The sequence below is a fragment of the Lithobates pipiens genome, unplaced genomic scaffold (genome assembly GCF_037356315.1).
Source record: "Lithobates pipiens isolate NorthernLeopardFrog02 unplaced genomic scaffold, aLitPip1_a1.2 Scaffold_8, whole genome shotgun sequence".
Lineage (NCBI taxonomy): Eukaryota > Metazoa > Chordata > Amphibia > Anura > Ranidae > Lithobates > Lithobates pipiens.
In genome coordinates this window covers 342,072,267-342,090,294 of record NW_027507903.1, presented here as the reverse complement: position 1 = coordinate 342,090,294, position 18,028 = coordinate 342,072,267, and the positions used below count along the sequence as shown (strand labels likewise).

The 18,028-nt window shown below is 42.2% G+C and overlaps 1 protein-coding gene across 2 annotated transcripts in view; it reads left to right on the top strand.

Moving 5' to 3' along the window:
* RNF14 (ring finger protein 14) overlaps positions 1–18,028 on the top strand; it is an 89,426-nt gene that overhangs the window by 6,453 nt on the left and 64,945 nt on the right. The window contains exon 2 of one of the 2 annotated variants that reach the window (XM_077473139.1): positions 199–291. The exons of the other annotated variant lie outside the window; for it this stretch is intronic. The gene's annotated coding sequence lies outside the window, so the exon portion shown is untranslated. The remainder of the gene's footprint in view (positions 1–198; positions 292–18,028) is intronic. 2 annotated transcript variants of the gene reach the window in all.

Genomic DNA, 18,028 nt, shown 5'->3' with positions numbered 1-18,028 from the left:
ATGTTTTGCCCGAAGTTCCTTTTTTATAACTCAAACGCAAGACAAAGAGCAGCAATGATGTAGGAAAAGCATAATTCCTTTATCATACTAAACCAGCAAAACGGCATTAATATTTGCTGTAGATTTTAAAGTGCAATGCATATTTGTCATAGGCTTATGAGCATAACTAACTGATTCTCTTTCCATTACTGTCACTAGATCCAGAATGGCTTTGTGTTTCTCTCAGCTTCATGAAGAATTCCTCTAGTTAGTCCTCAATATCCTTTTCAGTCTTACATCTAACATCCCGAGGTATGTTTTGTACATTTGAAGCCAGTTATATAAGGTAATGAGAGCTCTAGAGTGTTGTGAATCATTTTGCAAGGCTTTCTATTTTATTTATTTTTTCTTAAAGCGAAGTTCCAGTCATTTGTGTGTTTATTAAAAGGCAGCAGCTACAAAAACTGTGGCTGCTGACTTTTAATAAACACACACTTACCTGTCCCATGGTCCAGCAAAGCACCCCAGCAGTTTTCTTCCTCTCTCCTCCTTCGACGGGATGGGCATTTTTACTATGGGCACTCACCTGTGACAGCTTGCGGCTTCACAACCGGGTGCCCACTGTGCATTCACCAGCGGCTCTGTGATTGGTCCTGAAGTCTTCTGAGACCTGTCCTGTGTCCCAGAAGACTTCGGGAGGGAGGGGGAAGCATAACTTCCACTTCCGATCGCCTAAGATGACCGGAATGGAAGTGACTGCGGGTACCTGTCAAAATCGGGTACCCGCGCTCCCCCCTCCTCCTCAAAACCTTCACCATCAGGCGCTGGGGAGGAGGTCTTAAAGCGGAAGTTCCACTTTTGGGTGGAACTCCGTTTTAAACCTGTTATTACAATTTACACCCCATGAAAAAAAAAATGGATCCTGCTCCTTTAACCACCTCATTACTGGGCACTTTCACCCCCTTCCTACCCGGGCCATTTTTCAGCTTTCAGCACTGTCACACTTTTAATGACAATTGCGTGATCATGCAACACTGTACCCAAATTATTTTATTTTCATTTTTCTAATCACTGCTGGTTTTTTATTTTATTTAATTTTTTAAGAAAAAAAAAAAAAAAAGGTTTTCTTAGTTTCTGTCAAATTTTGTAAATAAGTAATTTTTCTCCTTCACTCGTGCTCTAAGAAGGTGGCACTGATGTGGTGGCACTCTTATGCCGCACTTATAGGCGGAGCTGATTGGCACTGATGGGCTGCACAGATAGGCAGCACTGATTTGAACTGATGGGTACAAAAAGGCAGCACTGACTGGCACCAGTAATGGGCACTGGTTTGTGTCACTGATGGACGCTCATGACAACTGATGGCACTCTTGAGTATTAGTTGGTAGCACTCATGGGCATTGATTGGTGTCACTTCTGGGGCTTTACTGTAATTGGGGCAATGATCATCAGTGCCCTGATTACATTCCCTGTTCTCCCCTGCGAGGAGATGCCACTGATTGGCTCTCCTCACCGCACACTGTGTCAGTGCGAGGCGATGGGAGCGGATTACTGGCATTACTTCCTGTATTTACATGTGACTGGCTGTGATTAGACACAGCCGATCACATGGTTCAGGTGCTCTTTAGAGATCGGGGTCACACCGCGCACCCCTGCGTGCATATGAGCGGCTGTTTGGGTGCGCCGCCATATGACGTCCACCCAGAACAAGAGTGCATACTACCACATTATGACATTAATCTGCAGAAGGACCAGTTTATTTTTTTGTTTGCTATTTTTAATAGCACTGCGTGTACACAAATATAAGTGTGCATGGAGGCCCCACAAGATGTTCCTTAGGCCCGCAATTATGAAATCGGTGCTACAAACAGGAGAGTTTCCCCCTGCATTAGTGGGGACGTTTTTCCTTTTTTTTTTTTCATTTTCAAGTGGACTTAAAGTGGTACTAAACCCAAACATTTGTTATTATTCAGCTTATTAATTTGTAGATTTGAAGGCTGCATTTGTTTTTCCTTTCTAAGCTTTCTTTCTTTTTATTTTCACCTAGTGATCCTGTCAGTAAGTCCCTACTTTTTCAACAAAACAAGCTGTCCTGCAGCTGTAGTAGTTACAGGTTTGGGACAAACCATTTAACACTGACTGGGGTGTATACAATGATCAGCTAATGTTTTATTTATGTAAAACCTTTATCCCAAAAAGTACAAAACTGTTGCTGTAACTACTTAAAAATTGTGAGTTGGAGTTTGGCTTCAATTTGTTTAGTGTATTTAAATCTGCTAGTACATCAAACACATCTGCTACTCTCTTAGATTGACAATGCTGATGGCCAAAGGTGCCTCTATTGCTCCCTCATCCAGAGTGTAGTCACGCTAATACAGGAGGTGTGTTACTGGCCAGATCACCAGGTGAAAACAGATGTTAAAAACTAAAAAAGAATGCAGCCACGACATCTAAGGTTGTTATAAGGATTGGTATGCTGCAATATAATACATTTTTGATTTTGGGTTTATTATTGCTTTAAGTGTACCTGTGGGGAAAAATAGAATGTGTCCTGGCTGGATTCCCAATGTTCTGTGTATGTGAGCCCATATAGCTTCCCCTTCAAGAAAATCCAAAACTACGTGGTATGGATGTGATCCAACCACTTTAACAAACAATGGGATTTGTACTTAACCACTAGGTGTCCGTGCTATAGCCAAAAGACGGCTGCAGCGCGGACGCCAATTGCCGGGAGGCCGTCCCTGGACGTCCTCCTGTTTACTTGACACAGCCAGTCACAGATCGCTGTAAACGGCCAATTACAGCAGCAGTTTACAGTGCGATCGGCGTGCCCAATGAGAGATGATCTCATATGTAAACATATGAGATCATCTCTCATCGCCGGCTTTCCCTACTCACACAGACAGTGTGTGAGGAGGGAGAGATAAGCGGCTGCAGCGGCCGTAAGTAGATAAATAAATAAAGGCTACACCGGCGGTTGACGCCGCCATATCTTCCGTTAAATAAAAGCCTGACTTGTCCTGTTGACAACGCTCAGATGCTTAGGGATCCAACGGATAAAAAAATTGGAATTCCTATTAAAAAACGTTTTCTCCTTGGCAGGTTCAGTAGCTCAACCTGCCGTGGCAGCAATTGTAGTCTGCCAATATTTAAAAGACCATGTTAAACGGGTGCTCAAAGTTTTACCTGAAAAGCAAGCTCGGGGTTTGGCCAACCTACCAGTGGCTTTGTGTTTTGCTGTTGAAGCTATCGGAGATTCTATTCTCCAGACCTCTTGCCTTACGCTTGGGTTGGTACATATACGTAGAATCTTATGGTTGAAAAATTGGTCAGCCGAATCACCATGTAAGAAACTCCTGTCTGGATTTTCTTTTTGTGGTGCAAGACTGTTTGGAGAGGATTTGGACAATTTATATCCAAAGGATCTCTAGTGGGAAAAGCACCCTTTTTACCAGTCAAGAAAAGGAGTAAACGTCCCTCCTTTAAACTGGCTCTTTCTCCAGTGCCAGGGGCATCAGCCTCCAGGCAGTTATGACGGCTTCCTCAGTCAGCCTCAAAGGTTAAAACTCAGAGTCAACCCCAGGGACAAAAGAAGTCCTGGGGGAGAAGGTCTTCAAAACAAAACGCTAAGGCCTCCTTATGAAAGGGCGCCCCCGCTCGCTCGCATGGGGGGGGGGGGGGGGAGACTGCTAAAGTACTCATGGCTCTGGCAGGAGGAATTTCAGCACAGATGGGTGATCTCCACAATGACTCTAAGTTACAAACTAGAATTCTGAGAATTCCCTTCTCCTGGTTTCCTCAGATCAAATGTACCCAGAGAAAAAGAAGTCTCTCTTTCTAGCTTTGGTGCGACTATTCTCGCAAAGGGTTATCGTGGTATTTCCCATGAAAGAGCAGAGATTGGGGTTTTATTCAAACCTTTTCAGACCCGTTCTAGATCTCAAAGCTCTAAACCGATTTCGAAAAGTACGGTCCTTCCGCATGGAATCAATTGGGTCGGTAGTCTCCATCCTACAAGGTGGAGAACTTCTGGCGTCAATAGACATCAAGGATGCGTACCTGCATGTACCTATTTTCCCTACTCATCAAGAGTACCTGCGTTTTTGAAGTAGAAAAACGCCACTTTCAGTTTGTAGCTCTGCCTTTCGGGCTAGCTACTGCACCTCGGGTGTTTACAAAGATCTTGGCCCCTCCTCTGGCCAGATTAAGAACCCAAGGTATAACGGCAGTAGCATACCTAGATGACCTGCTCTTGATAGACTGGTCAGTAGCCCGCTTGGACCAAAACTTGGTCACCACAGTCAGCTACCTGGAATACCTAGGTTGGGTCCTCAACTTAGTGAAGTCTTCTTTAAAACCAGAAAGAAGACTAGGGAATTTGGAATCTGATCATAGATACAGCCCAGAAGAGGGTATTTCTACCCCAAGCAAAGATCTGTTCCTTAAAAGAACTGATTCAGGTAGTCAGAGCAAAGAAGGGTCTTTCTATTCGCCTTTGTATGAGGCTCCTGGGGAAGATGGTGGCTTCATTCAAAGCAGTTCCCTATGCTCGGTTTAATTCGAGACTGCTGCAAAACAGTATCCTGTCAGCATGGAGCAAGAAGGTTCAGGCGTTAGATTTTCCGATGCGTCTGTCTCCCACAGTGAGTCAGAGCCTCAGTTGGTGGTTGATACCCGAAAATCTGCAAAAAGGTAAAATCCTTTTTACCAGTTACCCGGACAGTGGTAACAACAGATGCCAGTCTTTTGGGTTGGGGGGCAGTTCTGGATCAGTCGACTGTCCAAGGGAGATGGTCCAAGACCGAGAGGACCTTACCCATCAACATTCTGGAGATCTGTGCGGTGTATCTAGCCCTTAAAGCCTGGATGCTCAGGTTACAGGGTTTCCCTGTCAGGATCCAGTCTGACAATGCCACAGCAGTGGCTTATATCAATCACCAAGGAGGCACCAGTTGTTCAGTTTAGAGAGAATTAAACCAAATCTTGATCTGGGCAGAAAAGCTAGTGCGTGTATATTGGCAATTTTCATTCCGGGGGTAGAGAACTGGCAAGCGAACTACTTGAGTCGTCGGCAGTTAGACCCAGGGGAATGGTCTCTTCACCCCAATGTCTTCTTGGCTATATGCCAGAGATGGGGGGGGGGGTTCCGGATGTAGATCTCTTGGCATCCAGGTTCAACAACAAGATTGACAACTTTGTGTCAAGAACGAGGGATCCTCTTGCATGTGGGACAGATGCATTGGTAGTTCCGTGGCATCAGTTCTCTCTGATTTATGCATTCCCTCCTATTTGGCTGCTGCCGCGACTTCTTTGCAGGATCAAGCAGGAAAAGAAGTTGGTGCTTCTGGTGGCTCCAGCGTGGCCCAGAAGAGCTTGGTATGCAGAAATAGTGAAGATGGTGCTAGGCTCTCCTTGAACCCTACCATCACATCCAGACCTGCTATCCCAGGGACCAGTATTCCATCCTGCCTTACGAACGCTAAATTTAACGGTTTGGCTATTGAAACTCACGTTCTGAAGAAATGTGGGCATTCAGGCCCTTTGATTTCTACATTGATTAATGCAAGCAACTCCGCTTCCAAAATGATTTATCATAGAGTCTGGAAAGCATATGTCTCCTGGTGTGAACCCAGGGGTTGGCACCCGAGAAAGTATGTCATAGGCAGAATCCTTGAATTTCTGCAAATGGGGTTAGAGATGAAGCTGGCCTTGAGTACCATCAAAGGTCGTGTCTCTGCGTTATCAGTTCTGTTTCAGCGTCCACTTGCTTTGCATTCTTTGGTCCGAAGCTTTATACAGGGGGTAACGCGCCTTAATCCAACAGTTAAGGAGCCGCTAAACCCCTGGGACCTGAATTTAGTTCTGTCAGCATTACAGAAGCTGCCTTTTGAACTGATATGTCAAATTTCCCTCATCTGTTGACAAGGAAATTCATTTTTCTGGTGGCCATTTCTTCTGCCAGAAGAGTGACAGAATTATTATTATTCAGGATTTATATAGCGCCAACAGTTTGCGCAGCGCTTTACAATATGAGGGCAGACAGTACACTTACAATACAAATCAATACAGGAGGGATCAGAGGGCCCTGCTCGTTAGAGCTTACAATCTAGAATTAGCGGCCCTCTCTTGTAAAGAACCGTATCTAATAGAGCACAAGGATAGAGTGGTGTTATGCCCTCATCCTAGTTTTATACCGAAGGTGGTCTCAGGTTTTCATCTAAACCAAGATATTGTTCTGCCTTCCTTTTTTCCAAATCTCTGTTCTACGGAAGAGAAGTCACTACAGACAGAATTAGCGGCCCTGTCTTGTAAAGAACCATATCTAATAGAGCAATCAAAGCCTATCTAGAAGCGAGTGCTCAGGTTCGCAAAACGGATGTTTTGTTTGTATTGGCATAAAGTCCTAATAGAGGACAGGCAGCGTTGAAATCTACCATTGCTAAGTGGAATCGACAAGTAATTGTTCAAGCTTATTGTCTGAAGCAAAAAGTTCCCCCTTTTAATATCAAGACGCACTCCACTAGGGCTATTAGTGCTTCGTGGGCAGTGCATCACCAGGCCTCCATGGCTCAGATATGCAAGGCCACAACCTGGTCATTAGTCCATACATTCACCAAATTTTATCAGGTGGATGTGAGAAGGCATGAGGATATCGCCTTTGGTCTGATTACACCCTATGAGAGGAGGATAATATGGCGCTCGCTGGGAGTTTTATTTTTTATTTATTTTTTAATAAAAAATAAAATAAAAAAGGAATAATTTAGAATGCAATGAGTTAAAATATTAAGTGAACAATAAATCGTGTCTATATAGCAAGCGTATATGGATTTATTTGTGTGGGTTTTAAATGTATCCACACACCAGTGTCCCCGATAAGGAGTTCAGAGTCTGTGTAGATCATCAAGGTGGTCTGTGTGGAGGGTCCATAGTACAAGCTGTACCTTAATGGGCTGACAGTCTTAATGCAAGAAGTAGCTCTATGAAACAATAAATAGAGAAAGAGACGGCGCCCTCTAAGTGCAGCAATAAAGTTAATCAAATTTATTAAAAATGGTTTAAAAACACTCACATTAGATTAGTGGTGTAAAGGCACATCTTAGATACAATGTTTCATCCGTATGTCCATAGGCACGACTCACAAGGCTGTAGTACAGGATTCTAGGGCTGAAACGATTAATCGACATCATCGATAATAATCGATAATGAAAATCGTTGTCAACGATTTTCATTATCGATTAGTCGGTCCGCACCATGTGATCCGCGGAGCGGTCCGTGGCTGCGGCCTTAGGAAAGGCCGCGGCTTCGGCCTAGCTCCGGAGCTGGCGGCCATCTTGGCACACCCGGCGGCAGTGTTGTATTGTAACCCCGTCACTTCCGGTGCGGCTCTGTTGTAGTGTCATATTTTGCTGCCTATCACAGAATGCTACGGAAGTGACGTTGCCGCCAGAAATTGCGTACTGCGCATAGCGTTCCAAACACTCGCGCCGTGCGTTCCAACATAGTTTCGGCAATACAGTTCAGCGAAACCATCACATAATGTTACGGAAGTGACGTTACAGACAACACAAACACTGGGCCGTGCGTTACAACACTAATACTTCCCTTATTACCTAGTATTATTTACCAACCATGCTGAGCTACGTGCCGTGTTAGGTTCTGCATTGCTGGGACTTGTAGTGCCTATCCTGAGCTACATGCTTCAATGTTCAGTGTCCTCATCCTTACAGGGGGATAAGGATGAGGACACTGAACATTGAAGCCCGGGGATAGGGATGAGGACACTGAACATTGAAGCACGGGGATAAGGATGAAGACACTGAACATTGAAGCCCGGGGATAGGGATGAGGACACTGAACATTGAAGCAGGGGGATAAGGATGAGGACACTGCACATTGAAGCCCGGGGATAGGGATGAGGACACTGAACATTGAAGCACAGGGATAAGGATGAGGACACTGAACATTGAAGCACAGGGATAAGGATGAGGACACTGAACATTGAAGCACAGGGATAAGGATGAGGACACTGAACATTGAAGCAGATAGCTCAGGATAGGCACTACAAGTCCCAGCAATGCAGAACCTAACACGGCACGTAGCTCAGAATGGTTGGTAAATAATACTAGGTAACAAGGGAAGTATTAGTGTTGTAACGCACGGCCCAGTGTTTGTGTTGTCTGTAACGTCACTTCCGTAACATTATGTGATGGTTTCGCTGAACCGTATTGCCGAAACTATGTTGGAACGCACGGCGCGAGTGTTTGGAACGCTATGCGCATGCGCAGTACGCAATTTCTGGCGGCAACGTCACTTCTGTAGCATTCTGTGATAGGCAGCAAAATATGACACTACACCGTCACTGAAATAGCTGACGGCGGCCCTTTACCGCGCATGCGCCACTTCAATGCTATTAACAGCACATGCGCAGGATATTTCTTTAGCGGCAGAGAAAAAGTATGGACTGAAGCGGGCGGAGACTTGCGGGCGGAGTTGGACAGATAACAGAAAAAAGGGGGTTTGCGCTATGGATAAGCTGCAAAAGAACGGTGGATATAAGAGGGCTGCCACTACCCCAGGCTCGCAACAAAAAGTTGGAACAGTATACCAATGTTATAAATACAGGTAGTAAAAGCGCTCTACTCTGATGTTTTATAACCCCAGGAAATGTAAATTATACAAAAATTAAAATGAAATTAGTGGGTGTGTTTTTGTAAAATCTGTGCAAAGTGCAATGTGCAAATCTTGTTAATTATTGTATCTGCACAATTTAAATTCAATTGTGAAAAGCGTTCTTTCATATATATATATTTTTAATAGTATTGGCTTTTTTATTTAGTCATTGTGCACTCTGAGATATATATTCATCACGTGGTATAATTTATAGATCAACATTTGATAATTGATTCATTTTTACATTGTGCGTTTATTTTTCATATTGTGCGTTTTTTTTTTTCTTTTTTAATATGATTTTATCCGATTAATCGAAAAAATAATCGGCCGATTAATCGATTATGGAAATAATCGTTAGTTGCAGCCCTACAGGATTCGCAGCGTCTGACTTTATGGTCGATGGATATTGGCTTTAGTCCATTCCATGAAATTCTTCAGAGTGGGCAGAAAGATTGAGGTAATGCTGGTCACTGTAGTGCCCTTGATCAAATCTTTGGGGGGGTCAGTGTCCTCAGGAGACGGGCTGGGATAAGCGGCGCTTCAGAGCATGCATGCTCCTTCATCAGGCTGTAATAATGGTCATATAATGGAGGCAAATTTAAATGCTGAGTGGGAGGGGCGTGGGGGGTGTGTGGTGACATAAAATAAAAGGGTATATATCATGTCATGTAAGCAGAGATATAAAGAGATGTCAGTGTGTATTAACTGTGTGTATTAAATGCAGAGCGTGCACAGAAGCATTACTAGCATGCCGAGATGCGGCATGAGTGTAGCTATAGCGTGCCGTATGGAGGGGGGTTGCCGTGGAGATGGAACAAGGGCAGTGGCTGGCGAGGGGAGACATAGACACAAAGAGAGGCGTCAAGTTGCGCAGACTGTGAAAATATTTAATCTCTCTGATCATAATCTATCAGCTTCTGATTTATCCTTATTAGCACGAGGCCTCACCTTTTCCCCGACCGCCTTACCTAATTCGTTTACTTTATTTCTAGATCTTAACAGATTTGTTAGAAACATCACCATAAAACGCCATTTTAACATCCAAAACAATAAGAAATACATAAAAGATGGAATGGCAGCCAACTCTGATAACTCCCAAACAAATCGCAGTACCAATGTTGATATCCCTGCTTCCTTCGGATCACCCGAACTCCAAGCACTTGAACAATTGGAAGAATTGTACAATGACGATGACCCAATACATCATCATGATGATGATCTCGCAGACTTCCTAACTCAATACCTACCCCCCCCTGCAACATACCAACTTCAAACCTAAGTCTATTTTTTACCCCACTTTTTCCAAAGGGCCATATGTTCAAACTTTTTATCAAGTTGTCTACTCAGACATGCTAAAGATGTGCCAATCATCCAAATCACAAACTCGCCCCTCATCCAATCTAACCTCTGCAGAACGTACGTCTCTCAAATCCCTTACTGACAATAAATCCATCATAATCAGACCAGCTGATAAAGGAGGTAGCATTGTAGTCCTAAATCGTACCGACTACATACAAGAAACAACCAGACTCCTCTCCGATACCTCCACTTACAAGAGACTACATAGAGACCCCTTACCAGAATTTATGATAGAAGCCCACCTGATCATCGATCGAGCTACTAACGATGGGGTCATCAGTACTGCCGAAGCTGCCTTCCTTAAACATGATTTTTATCAAAGACCCTATTTTTATTATCTACCAAAAATTCATAAGGACCATGTACATCCCCCCGGAAGACTTATAGTGGCAGCAATGGATAGTGTCACTAGTTATTTCTCCATCTATCTTGATCACTTTCTGCAAAACATAGTCCAAAACTTACCTTCATACATCAAAGATAGCACTCGCTTATTGAATACTTTGCAACCCTACTCTTGGGAGCCGACTTACCGTTGGCTCTCTCTTGACGTTGTGTCCTTGTACACATCTATTCCCCATGAAATTGGGTTACAAGCCATACAACATTTCCTCAGCAACGAACCACAACTTAATCCCACCAAAATTCATTTTGAATGGAAATACTAAAATTCTGTTTAACACATAATTATTTCGAATCATATGGGAATTACTATATCCAAACAAAAGGCACAGCTATGGGGGCAAATTTTGCTCCCAGCTATGCCAATCTTACAATGGGTCTCTGGGAATCATTATACATACATAAAAATAAAAATAGTCATCATCTGGGATGGCCCTGAAGGCCTCATCCCACCTTTTTGTTCACCATTGTAATAACAATGACATGGGTTTATCCTTCACCTCTGTCACAGATGGTGATACTTTGGCATTCCTCGATTTGGAACTGTTCCATAAAAGTAACACTATCTATGCCCAAAACTACACGAAACCTACCTCTGGAAATTCTTACCTACATTTTGACAGTTGCCACCACCCAAAATGGCTAAAAAATATCCCAAAAAGTCAATTCTATCGTCTCAAGCAGAACTGTACATTAAAACAAGACTTTATCTCCCATGGTCAAACTCTGATAAAAAACATTCAAAGACAAAGGTTACCCCGACCAAACTGTCAATGAGGCCTATTCATATTACCTAGATAGTTTTACCCCTGAGACATGTCCTCATGTATCACTTCCTACCGATACTCGCAACACCAACACCGCTCAGCCGATAAGATTTGTCACTAAATTCCATAACAGGTTTAAGACAATGGAAAAGATCGTCAAAAGACATTGGTCTATCCTACAGGAAGATCCTCATCTTAAACACAGTCTAAGCGACAAACCGGTCATTACCTACAGACGTGCCAAAAACATCAAATCACAAATAGCACCCAGCAAAATCAATAAGTCCGGTCCTCAAGCTAATACCCTTACTACTTTCTTCGATATCAAAGGCATGTACCAATGTAAAAACCTCTATGCCTCACTTGTGCTCATCTCAACCACAAACAAAAATATTTTTTTCATAAGGGGAAACGATATCCCATTTCTGAATTCTTTAATTGCAGTTCTGAGTACGTAATATATTGCCTTACTTGTCCCTGTGGCCTACTATAGGTAGGCCGCACTATACATGCACTTCGTAAAAGATTTGGCGAACATCGCAATCTAATTGAGAAAGGAAAGGATAAACATAGTGTCCCCAGACACTTCAAAGAATATCATGAACAATCTATTATAGGTTTACGTGTCTGAGTGATAGAATCTATTCCTTCAACATTTCCAGTCGCTGAACGTTATAAACGTTTATGCGAAAGAGAAAATTACTGGATATATAAATTAGACACTTTAGCTCCTGGGGGCCTAAACGAGGGAATCAAAATATATATATATATATATATATATATATATATACAATATTCTCTTATGAAATACATGTATTTATTCATTTATACATATCTTTATTATATATTTATATATTTTTATACTTGTGTGATTCCCCCATTTTATGTAAGCCCCCAATCCCTCTTTTTCCTTGTTCAATAAGTATGAATTTAGATTTCTGTATGCATATGTCTACATTAATATGGTGACTTGAACATCTATGAGGTCTATTGTACCGATCTCCCTTCTCACATGCGCATGGTTTCACAGGCGTCTATTTACCCCAAACACCGTATTGCTCTTTTTTCCTTCTTCCCCCTTCCCCCCCCCCCCTTCTTTTTATAATTTTTTTTTTTTTTTTTAACCTTTATTTTTATTCTTATTTTTATTCCTATTTTTATATTTATTTTTACTTTCATTTCTTTATTTTATTTTCTTTTTTATTTATATTTTTATTTCCACTTCATTTCCTTATTTATTATTTTTTATCGACATGCACATATATACTTAATCCTTTGCCCACCCATTCTTTGTTTACTCTTGTTTTGTGTCTCTTAATACTGTCTCTCTAAGTGTAATTTTCTTAATTTCCTCCATTTTTTTCCCCCATCTATCCCATAACTTAATTCTTAATGTTCAATTGTTGTCATGGCCACTGTAATGCTTTCTTTCTGTGTTTACCGAGTTCCCTTGGCGCTACCGCGCATGCTCCATTCCCATAGTTACCCCCTTCGCTTTGTCCCTGCTCCCTCGCTCCTATGTATCTCCCGCCGCCTTACTGCGCATGCCCCATTTGCATAGCTACCCTCCCTCCTCTAGCTGACGTAACCTAATTACGCACACGCCGCACAGGGAATCCCCGACGGCCACTGCGCTTGTTCCATCTCCACGGCAACCCCCTCCATACGGCGCGCTATAGCTGCACTCACGCCGCATCTTGGCATGCTAGTAATGCTTCCGTGCACACTCTGCATTTAATACACACAGTTAATACACACTGACATCTCTTTATATCTCTGCTTACATGACATGATATACACCCTTTTATTTTATTTTATGTCACCACCCACCCCCCCACGCCCCTCCCACTCAGCATTTAAGTTTGCCTCCATTATATGACCATTATCATAGCCTGATGAAGGAGCATGCATGCTCCGAAGCGTCGCTTATCCCAGCCCGTCTCCTGAGGACACTGACCCCCCGAAGATTTAAACAAGGGCACTACAGTGACCAGCACTACCTCAATCTTTCTGACCATCCTGAAGAATTTCATGGAATGGACTAAAGCCAGTAACCATCGACCATAAAGTCAGACACTGCGAATCCTGTACTACAGCCTTGTGAGTCGTGCCTATGGACATACGGATGAAACATTGTATCTAAGATGTGCCTTTACACCACTAATCTAATGTGAGTGTTTTTAAACAGTTTTTAATAAATTTGAGTAACTTTATTGCTGCACTTAGAGGGCGCCGTCTCTTTCTCTATTTATGATTACACCCTATGTTGTGTGGTTCCCCTCCCCTCAGATAGCATTGCTTTGGGACATCCCATCAGTAATTACTGAGTCTCTGTGTCCCGTGATGTATGAGAAAGAAAATAGGATTTTTATAACAGCTTACCTGTAAAATCCTTTTCTTTTGAGGTACATCACGGAATACAGAGGTCCCTCCCTTCTTCTAATACACTTATATTGCTTTGCTACAAAGCTGGGGTACCTCCAGTAAGGGGAGGGGTTATATGGGGGATTGAACTTCCTGTCTAGGGTGTGCCAGTGTCCAATCACCTAGTGATACCCCATAACCCATCAGTAATTACTGAGTCTCTTTGTCCTGTGATGTACCTCAAAAGAAAAGGATTTTACAGGTAAGCTGTTATAAAAATCCTATTTTTTGTTTTCAGGCCTGGATAGGCTTTAAATGATTCGTGCAGAGCGCAGACAAATATGTAGTCTCTCTGCAGCTTTTTGTGCCAAGTGGTTGCATATTTGCATGCGATAGAGCCAAAGATGTGCCGAGAGCGTGCTCTTGGCAGTTACAGGCAGCTAACTGAAAGCTCCAATTCATGTGACAGCCAATCACGGCGGTCACGTGTCCATAATCCCCACCAGGCCTCATGGCATTTTAAAGCCCTGAAAGGGCGGGAAGGCGCTGGCTCTAAGGGGTTAAGGAAAAACCAGTCTCTGTAGACCAGGTTCAAAAACTAAGAAAATCACCTCTCCTATATACCAGTTCCTCCCTGTACACAGCAAAAAAAAAAAAAAAAAATATATATATATACGGTAAATATAATATATAATTTATTTTATTTTTTTTCCACAAAAGTGAGTACACCCCTCACATTTCAGTGAAATGTCACAGTACATGTTGGCATTCACGGTTCTCTCAATAAGCTGTAGCTCCCACCACCACGCTTGACTGTAGGCAAGGCACACTTGTCTTTGTACTCCTCACCTGGTTTCTGCCACACACGCTTGGCACCATCTGAATCAAATAAGTTTATCTTGGTTTCATCAGTCTACGGGACATAGTTCTAGTAACTCTGTGTTTGTCTTTAGTCTGCTTGTCTTCAGCAAACTGTGTGCAGGCTTTCTTGTGCATCGTTTTTAGAAGAGCCTTCTTTCTGGGGCGACAGCCATGAAGACCAATTTGATGCAGTGTGTGGCGTATGGTCTGAGCATCGACAGGCTGACCCCCCCCAACCCTTCAACCTCTGCAGCAATGGTGGCAGCACTCATATGTCTATTTCCCAAAAACAACCTCTGGTGCACTCAACTTCTTTAGTCGACCATGGCATGGCCTATTCTGAGTGGAACCTGTCTTGTTAAACTGCTTTATGGTCTTGGCCACTGTGCTGTAGCTCAGTTTCAGGGTCTTGGCAATCTTATAGCCTATGCCAGTAATGGAGAACCTTGGCACCCCAGATGTTTTGGAACTATGTTTCCCATGATGCTCAACTGCAGTGTGCATGAGCATCATGGAAAATGTAGTTCCAAAACATCTGGGATGCCAAGGTTTGCCATCACTGGCCTATGCCATCTTTATGTAGAGCAACAATTCTTTTTTTCATATCCCCAGAGAGTTATTTGCCATTAGGTGCCATGTTGAACTTCCAGTGACCATTATGAGAGAGTGAGAGTGATGACACAAAATTTAACACACCTGAGACCTTGTAACACTAATGAGTCACATGAAACCGGGGAGGGAAATGGCTAATTGGGCCCAATTTGGACATTTTCACTTAGGGTTGTACTCACTTTTGTTGCCAGCGCTTTAGACATTAATGGCTGCGTGTGGAGTTATTTTGAGGGGACAGCAAATTTATACTGTTATACAAGCTGTACATTGACTACTTTACATTGTACCAAAGTGTCGTTTCTTCAATGTTGTCACATGAAAATATATAATAAAATATTTACAAAAATGTGAGGGGTGTACTCGGTTTTGTGACATTCTGTATATGAAGAAATACTGAGTCGACTTCAGTGATTTAAAAGGGAAAGGATCTCCTTAAACACCTTCACCACCCCAAAAATCAAACTGAGCATTGGAAAAAGGACACCCTTATAAATTCACAACTTGGAGTCTCTCCGTCCTCTAAAATAAACTGCGTGTGCACCCAAAATTAGAAAGTGCTCTCAAAAATACCCAACATGTTTCACCCTTTAAAGGCCTTTGTCAGGGGTGCTCAAATGAAATAAAGATGAAAACAACTTGAGGCATTACAATTGTATTTCTGCCAAATGTATTGAAAGTGGTCTTTCCTTTTTTCGAGGCACAATGCCTAAATTGACATATTGCTGCCCACATATAACAGGGGCATTTTGAAACATGCATAACACCTTCTCTGCTGCAATTATAAAAGGAATTGATTTTAATCACTTGTCTGTCCTTCAGATTTACTAATCCCTTCACCATCGGTATAGAGGCTTTGCAATGTCCACATCAAAAGCTTCCTGATGGTTTCTCTGGTAGCCAGGTGGGAATTGAATGTGCCACTGAATTATTTTCTAGATGACTGTGTACCAATAAATATCTGAAGTTTTTTCCCCTCCTGTAAGTGATTATGGGGTTTATTGGAAGCACTGCAGACATATCTTTATCATCATCAAGGACATTCCAATACCTTCTTATTATACTGAAAATCTACTCAGATTGTCTGGAATATGTACCTGTAATGCACATCCCAACTTTGAGTGTCATCATTTCTCTTCTTGGGGCCCAGTAGGGATTCCCTGTGACTGTCCTTCACCTTGTTATAAAATTTTATTAGGTCCCACATCTTGTAACCCCCTCCTCCTGAATTGTTCGATCAATTGATTACTCTCAGCTCTGAATGCTGCCTCAGTTGAACAATTCCTTTTGGCACGCATCAACTGTAAGTTGATTGCATTCTCCCAGAAACCAAACCTCAGTTAAAATGGAGCAGAAAATGCAATAGTGTAAAATCAATTACTGATTAAAGATAAAAATCAAACAAAAATTATTTACATGAAAGGTAATCTGGTGAGTTGGTCAGTTTTAGGTGGAGGTGTGATCATTCACTTAAATTGAGTAAGGTGAAGAATGTATTATTGAAGATTCACTGAATATAAAAATGACTATTATCTTGTCATAAAAAGGACTTTTGTAAATGATTTATATATTTCTATATTATTTTGTTGTACATGTTTGTATACTATATTATTAATATTTCGTGTTTTAGCATATGCACATTATATCACTAATGGTGGTGAGATGTGTTGATTTATCTATATGAAACAATGCTGACTGCTTGTGCATTTGGACCAGGGCAAGCTGTTATGGTATGAACCTTTCCAGGCTATTGTCCAATCCTCAGGTAGTCTTCTGTTGGAGCTAATTGTAATGTTGTAATTGACTTGGATAAAACAATGTGTCTTTCTTACCTATACTACTCATATTCATCTTAATTGATTTCTGGAGGTTTTGATTATTTAAAAAAAGCTGGAGGCTAAAGCTGAATTCTCGGTGCAGTTTTTCTGCATAGTTACATTTGTCCAGCTTTCACCAATGTAAGTATATATCTTCAACATTAGTAGGATCATTGTGGAAGTGGGGAATCACATTAGTTGTCAGCCTGATCTCCCAGATCCTGTGCTGAGTGGCTCCCCTTCTGCATAGTGCAGACAGGGGTTGCTTGCGCAGCACAGCAGTCATTCACAGAGTGCCCTGTATTTTTCTCAGTAAATAAATACAAGGCATTTGTTAATTGAACAAGAAAGAGATCTCACCATCTGTCCTCCCCACCTCTTCCAATCATAGAACACTGCATTCATTGAAACAATACATGGCATTCTATGAATGGTGGCTGTGATTATGGAGCAACCCCTGTGTTTACTATGCAGAAGGGCAGCTGGGGAAATCGCTGTACTAGCACTGCTCACTGCTATAGAATATGAATACTTACAAGCTGGATCAGTCTAACTATGCAATAAAAAACATACCTGGAGTTCAGCTTTAAATTAAGTTGTTGTTTTTTTGTTTTGTTTTTTTTGCTTTCTGATATCCTGACTCTTGGTTATAAAGAAAGATACATACTCCCACTATGGTGCTATTCTGGAACTTTGTGTAAAGTGTATTAGCAGGAAGGGTTATCAAATTTTCACTTTACTGTAAAAAACATTTAAAGGGTCAGTTCACCCAAAATTGATAATTCCGTTTTGGTAGATGCTGAAGGACTAAACCACCTACCGATTTCTTGCATTGCTTAGGGACTCTATAGGGAAGGTATATGTTTTTTAGTTCCTGGCTCTGCGCACCTGCTCTGGTCAATATGAAGGGTTCTCTTTCTACTTGTTGATTTTTCTCAAAGCGTCTTTTAGGACAGCACCTGGAGAAAGTGTAGCTCCACCCAACTCCCCAGGAAATACTTCAAATAATTCCTTGGCATATCTTAAACCAAACATGGCTTCAACCATGGTTGCCAGAAACTTGGAGCACTGGCTAGAGCATTTGAAGCAGCACATCGAGGGAGGTACCTCCCGAGAGGATCTGTTGGATACCATCCCAGTACTGTAAGGGCAGTGGGATATTTAGCGGATGCCTCAGCGGAATCAATCAGAATGTCCGCT